Below are 6,278 nucleotides of genomic sequence, written 5' to 3'. Positions count from 1 at the left end.
CTTGCCCATCCCTAGTTGCCCTTGAGGAGGTGGTGATGAGCTGCCTCCTTGGACCGCTGCATTCCCCCTGTTGTGGGTGGACCCACCGTGCCACGAGGGAGGGAATTCCAGGATTTTCGAACCAGCAGCGCCGATGTATTTCAGAGTCAGGACGGTGAATGACTTGGAGACGCGGTGGCGTTCCCATATATCTCTCGCTGGTGCGGATTTGCCGGCGCCTCAGCGGGTCGGACGAGGTTTCTGGAATCCCCTTCCCGCAATCCGGTGAACCAACCTCTCCGCAGCGTCGGGGGGACTGACTCCCGAGGATCCTCGAGTTGCCCGCCGCGGGCCGGGTGCTTGTCTCTCCGAGTCTCAGAGCAGGAGAGCGGCCTCTCGCCGCCGCGCGCCCTCCGGGCGGGTGGGAACGCCGGTGGGGGGAACCGCTTCCCACACTCGCAGCAAACTGAATGGCCCCCTTCCCCCCTCTCCCAACACCCCCAACCCCGGCGTGGCTGCTGAACCCAACAACGTTCAGGTACGGTACAATGCCGGCGTGACTTTTCATTCGCTTTCGAGCAGGAGCCATCCTTGATAATATTCTCCCAGACTGAGCTACAGCACAGAAAAGAGGTGAGAGAGAGAGAGAACCTACATCAAAATAAACGCAAAGGTAGGTTTTGGGAGAGGGGGGGGCACTGAGGCCACTGCTTCAGAGCAGGGAGCCATGAGAAAGAGGAAAACGCAATCCGCTGGGTTGTCACTGAAATCCTGGACTTCGGAGAAGGGAAAATGTCGCAGAGATGTAGAGCATGGAAACAGGCCCTTCCATCCAACTCGCCCATGCCCATGTCCTAAATTAATCTGATCCCATTTGGCCCCCTTATCCCTCTGAACCCTTCCTATCCACATCCCCATCCAGATCCCTTTTAAATGCTGTAACTGTGCCAGCCCCCACCCACTTCCTCTGGCAGCTCGTTCCACACACACACAACCCTCTGCGTGAAAAAGTTACCCCTCAGGTCCCTTTTAAATCTTTACCCCCCCCCCCACCTTAAACCCATGTCCCTTTTGTTTCGGACTCCCCCCACCCCAGGGAAAAGACCTTATCTACTCCCCTTATCCATTCCTTTCATGATTTTATAAACATCTAAAAGGTCACCCCCTAAGCCTCCGACACTCCAGGGACAAACAGCCCCCAGCCTAATCAGCCTCTCCCTGTAGCTCGAACCCTCCAAACCCAGCAACGTCCTTGTAAATCTTTACCGCGCCCTCTCAAGTTTCAGCTGGGTTGTGGCGGTGGGGGGGAAATGGTTGGGCAGGGGAGAGGCGGGTGAGGGTGAGGGAGAGGGATCGTGTTTCTCTAAAACCAGACCAGAAAGCCTTCCAGGCATCTAACTTCCCCCCACCCACGAAGTGCAGGGCAGCAGGAGGATTGCAACAGGAAGATTGAGGAGGCCTTATTGAAACAGACAAAATTCTCAAAGGACTGTGACAATCGGTATCCCTCAGGGATCGGTTGCTGGGCCGACTTTTGTTTGTCATTTATATCAATGATTTAGACGAGAATATAGAAGACATGGCAGGTCAGTTTGCAGACAACACCATGTCTGGTGGCTGTGGACAGTGAAGAAGGTTATCTAGGATTACAATGGGATCTTGATCAATTGGGTCAATGAACTGAGGAGTGGCAGGTGGAGTTTAACTTGGATTCATGAAGGGAGAAAGCAATGGCTTACTGGTATTATCGCTGGACTATTAATCTAGAGACCCAGATGACATTCTGGGGACCTGGATTCAAATCCCGCCTTGGCAGATGGTGGAATTTGTAATCAATAAAATGTCTGGAATTAAGAATCTAATGATGACCATGAACCCGTTGTCTACTGTTGGAAAAATCCACCTGGTTCACCAATGCCCTTTAGGGAAGGAAACTGTCATTCTTACCTGGTCTGGCCTACATGTGACTCCAGACCCACAGCAATGTGGTTGACTCTGGGCAATTAGGGACAGACAATAAATGCTGCCTAGCCAGCAACGTCCTTATCCCATTAATGAATAAAGAAAATAAAAGTGAGGTATTGCATTTTAATAAAACAAACAAGGGCAGGACTCGCACAATTCATGGTAGGGCCTTGGTTAGTGTTGCAGAACAGACAGGCCCAAGGGTTCAGGTACGTAATTCTTTGAAATTTGCGTCATATCTACACAGGGTGATTAAGGAGGCGTTCAGTAGGCTTGCCTTCATTGCTCAGATCCTTGAGTATAGGAGTTGGGACGTCGCGTTGAAGTTGTACAGGACGTTGGTGAGGCCTCCTCTAGGCAGGACATGATTAAGCTGGAGAGAGTTCAGGAAAGGTTTACCTGGCGGGTGGGTGATGTCACTGTGGAATTCCCTGTGCATGACACCAGGACAAAATGCACACAGAGCACGTGGCTCTGAGTACGCCAGAGAACAAACTGAGAGGGTGCAGAGGAGATTTAGCAGAAAAGTTCAAGGAATTTTAGTTTTAAGGTCAGGTTGGAAAAACTGAGCATGTTCCCTGTACAGCAAAGAGAATTCACTCTTACAAATTGATGACAGGGTAATATAGGGCTGAACAAGATTTGCGGTTCCCATTCGCTGATGGTAAAAAGATTACGTACATAATTAAAACACTGAGCAAGAAGTACGGTGTGATGGTAATTTTATGCAGAATGTGTGACTGCCTTGGGATTCAATGCTTACATTCAACGGTCAAAAATGTCCAATGCTGAATGAATAATAAATCGAGTCACTGTCAGATCGTGATGTGGTGCGGCGTTTCAGTTACCGATCTGCAAATCCTCTTCCAATATCCTGTTTAAAAAAAAGGTTTACAAAATCATCACTGTCAGTTCAGGATAGAAGTTCAGAAAAGGCAAATATTTGACTTGGAGACTCTCAGCAGGTCAGGCAGCAAATAGTGGACAGAAAGCTGAGTGGTGTGACCCCTCTTCAGAATATTTCTCTTGGTTCGAATTTGCTGTGTGTAAATCCTTCTCCTTCTAACATCACCCCCTCTTTGTAAAAAGGATTTTATAAACCCCATCCTACCTGCCCAGGAGATATATTCATATCATTCACTTACTTGGCCCAGAGCGCCCTTTCTCACTTTTGCACCCATGAAGGTGGCAACTTTAGAAACATCCCTAGTCCTCTCAACCAGCAGCTGCACCTCAACTTGAGGGTGACGCCTGCTCAGGGTTTTGTCTTAGACAATAGACGATAGGTGCTGGGGTAGGCCATTCGGCCCTTCGAGCCAGCACCACCATTCATTATGATCACGGCTGATCATCCACAATCAGTATCCTGTTCCTGCCTTATCCCCATAACCCTTGATTCCACTATCTTTAAGAGCTCTATCCATCTCTTTCTTGAAAGTATCCAGAGACTTGGCCTCCACTGCCTTCTGGGGCAGAGCATTCTATATATCCACCACTCTCTGGGTGAAGAAGTTTTTCCTCAACTCTGGTCTAAATGGCCTACCCCTTATTTTTAAACTGTGTCCTCTGGTCCTGGACTCACCCATCAGCAGAAACACGCTTCCTGCCTCCAGAATGTCCAATCCCTTAATAATCTTATACGTCCCAATCAGATCCCCTCTCATCCTTCTAAACTCAAGTGTATACAAGCCCAGTCGCTCCAATCTTTCAACATATGATAGTCCCGCCATTCCGGGAATTGGCCTCGTGAACCTACGCTGCACTCCCTCAATGGCAAGAATGTCCTTCCTCAAATTTGGAGACCAAAACTGCACACAATACTCCAGGTGCGGTCTCACCAGGGCCCTGTACAGCTACAGAAGGACCTCTTTGCTCCTATACTCAATTCCTCTCGTTATGAAGGCCAGCATGCTATAAGCTTTCTTCATTGCCTGCTGTACCTGCATGCTTGCTTTCATTGGCTGATGTACAAGAACACCTAGATCTTGTTGTACTTCCCCTTTACCTAACTTGGCTCCATTGAGATAATAATCTGCCTTCCTGTTCTTGCCACCAAAGTGTATAACCAGACATTTATCCACATTAAACTGCACCTGTCATGCATCCGTCCACTCACCCAGCCTGTCCAAGTCACCCTGTATTCTCATAACATCCTCCTCACATTTCACACTGCCACCCAGTTTTGTGTCATTGGCAAATTTGCTAATATTACTTTTAATGCCTTCGTCTATGTCATTAATGTATATTGTAAACAGCTGCGGTCCCAGCACCGAACCTTCTGGTCACTGCCTGCCATTCCGAAAGGGACCCGTTTATCACTACTCTTTGCTTTCTGTCAGCCAGCCAATTTTCAATCCAACTCAGTATTTTGCTACCAATACCATGTGCCCTAATTTTGTTCACCAAGTCTGACACAATACTTTCTCTCCCGGCCCAAGGTGACAGGTGGTCCACATTTCTAACTTTGCAAGGCTGCCCAGTGGCACATACAGTCATACAGCATGGAAGCAGACCCTTTCTTCCGACTTGTCCATGACGATCAGATATCCTAAATTAATTTTGTCCCATTTGCCAACATTTGGCCCATATCCCTTTCTAGTTATGCTCCCCTTTAAATCTTGCTATTGTACCAGCCTCCACCACTTTCTCCCCTACCCTGGGGAGAAAGGCCTTGGCTATTCACTCTATCCATACCCCTCATCATTTTATGAACCTCAACAGGTCCCCACCTGAGCTGCCTATGCTCCAGGGAAATAACACCAGCCTATTCAGCCTCTCCCCGTAGTTCGAACCCTTCAGTCCCTGTAAGTCTTTTCTGCGCCCTTTCAAATTTAACAACATATTTGCTGCAGCAGGGAGACCAGAACTGAGTGCAGTATTCCAAAAGTGGCCTAACTAGTGTCCTGCACGCATCCAACAGACACCCAACTCCTAGACTTAATGTGATCAGTGATAATGGGAACTGCAGATGCTGGAGAATCTAAGATAATAAAGTGTGTGGCTGGATGAACACAGCAGGCCAAGCAGCGTCTTAGGAGCACAAAAGCTGACGTTTCGGGCCTAGACCCTTCATCCCGAAACGTCAGCTTTTGTGCTCCTGAGATGCTGCTTGGCCTGCTGTGTTCATCCAGCCCCACACTTTGTTATCCTAGACTTAACGTGCTGACCAATAAAGACCCCCTTGGTTTGCGGATGATGGCTGTCTACTGAGTGTCCCGAGTCGGCGCTGTGGGTCTTCCAGCCACTCGACAGGTCTCCAAGTCAATGGACAGAGAGGGAAGGATCTTAACGCATGAGGTGGCGTGGTGCAGAGTGCAGGAAACAGGGCTTTTCTCTCTCCCCTCCATTGATATGGATCTATCTCAACACTGAGGCCTTGGGGGCCCCAGGGCGTGGAGCAGTTTTGATAGACAAGTTGTCACCCCGCCCCTCCATTGTGACATCACAAAAAGTATCAATTCCCAAACCATAGATAATGGGAACTGCAGATGCTGGAGAATTCCAAGATAATAAAATGTGAGGCTCTGACGAAGGGTCTAGGCCCGAAACGTCAGCTTCTGTGCACCTGAGATGCTGCTGGGCCTGTTGTGTTCATCCAGCTTCACACTTTATTAGCTTGGAATTCCCAAACCATTGTCCCATTTGAAACATGGCCGCCACGCCTGCGCACTGGCGCTCACAACGCCGGCCAAGATGGCGCACATCGCCCCTGACAAGCATGGCGGAGGCCCGCGCGCGCTTGCCCCTTACAAAGATGGTGGCCGTCAACCCGCCGCCCGTTGCCGGCGAAGGAGCTTTCAGGCGCCTCCCGTTGTTGGCGCGATAAACGTGTTTTTTTTTAAAATTCTGGAGAGGGGGCCTGTGGTTTAGCACCTAAGTAAAGTATTTACAAAGCCTCCCGGTCTACATACCCGTGCATCGACACCTCCACGCCGCCTCATCTTTACCTTTTGTTTGAGCCGAGGCGGAGAAAAAGCTCCGGATCCTCGGCCTGTCACGCAAAACGCATGCGCATTGATTACTAATACTGTAGCTAGGGGACATTCCCAACCGCGGAGAATGCTGGGTGAAAGCAGTGCCATGCAACGTATTTTTCATTCTGCAGTAAATTATACCTTAAAATACGATGTAGGCCACTTTTTAAGCCCAATTTTGCGAAGATAATTCTTTTTAAACTTTTGGGACAAAAATAGGAAGGTGTTTGACGACGGTTAAGTTCACAATAGACAGAAGATAATAAAGTGTGGAGCTGGAGGAACACAGCAGGCCAAGCAGCATCTTAGGAGCACAAAAGCTGACGTTTCGGGCCTAGACCCTTCATCCCGAAACGTCAG

At 49.1% G+C, this 6,278-nt stretch overlaps 1 long non-coding RNA gene across 1 annotated transcript; it reads right to left on the bottom strand.

Annotated features, from left to right (window-relative positions):
- Positions 1-477: 477 nt before the first annotated feature.
- On the bottom strand, positions 478-5,953 carry LOC125449175 (uncharacterized). The gene is made up of 3 exons (XR_007246855.2): positions 5,856-5,953; positions 2,708-2,818; positions 478-594 (listed from the first exon to the last, which is right to left on the bottom strand). It is a non-coding gene; the product is annotated as an uncharacterized LOC125449175 (long non-coding RNA).
- Between the last annotated feature and the right edge of the window lie 325 nt (positions 5,954-6,278).

The sequence above is a fragment of the Stegostoma tigrinum genome, chromosome 43, assembly GCF_030684315.1.
Source record: "Stegostoma tigrinum isolate sSteTig4 chromosome 43, sSteTig4.hap1, whole genome shotgun sequence".
In the NCBI taxonomy this organism is placed as follows: domain Eukaryota; kingdom Metazoa; phylum Chordata; class Chondrichthyes; order Orectolobiformes; family Stegostomatidae; genus Stegostoma; species Stegostoma tigrinum.
Note: the sequence above shows the minus strand (reverse complement) of the source record. Positions and strands in the feature narration are given on the sequence as shown.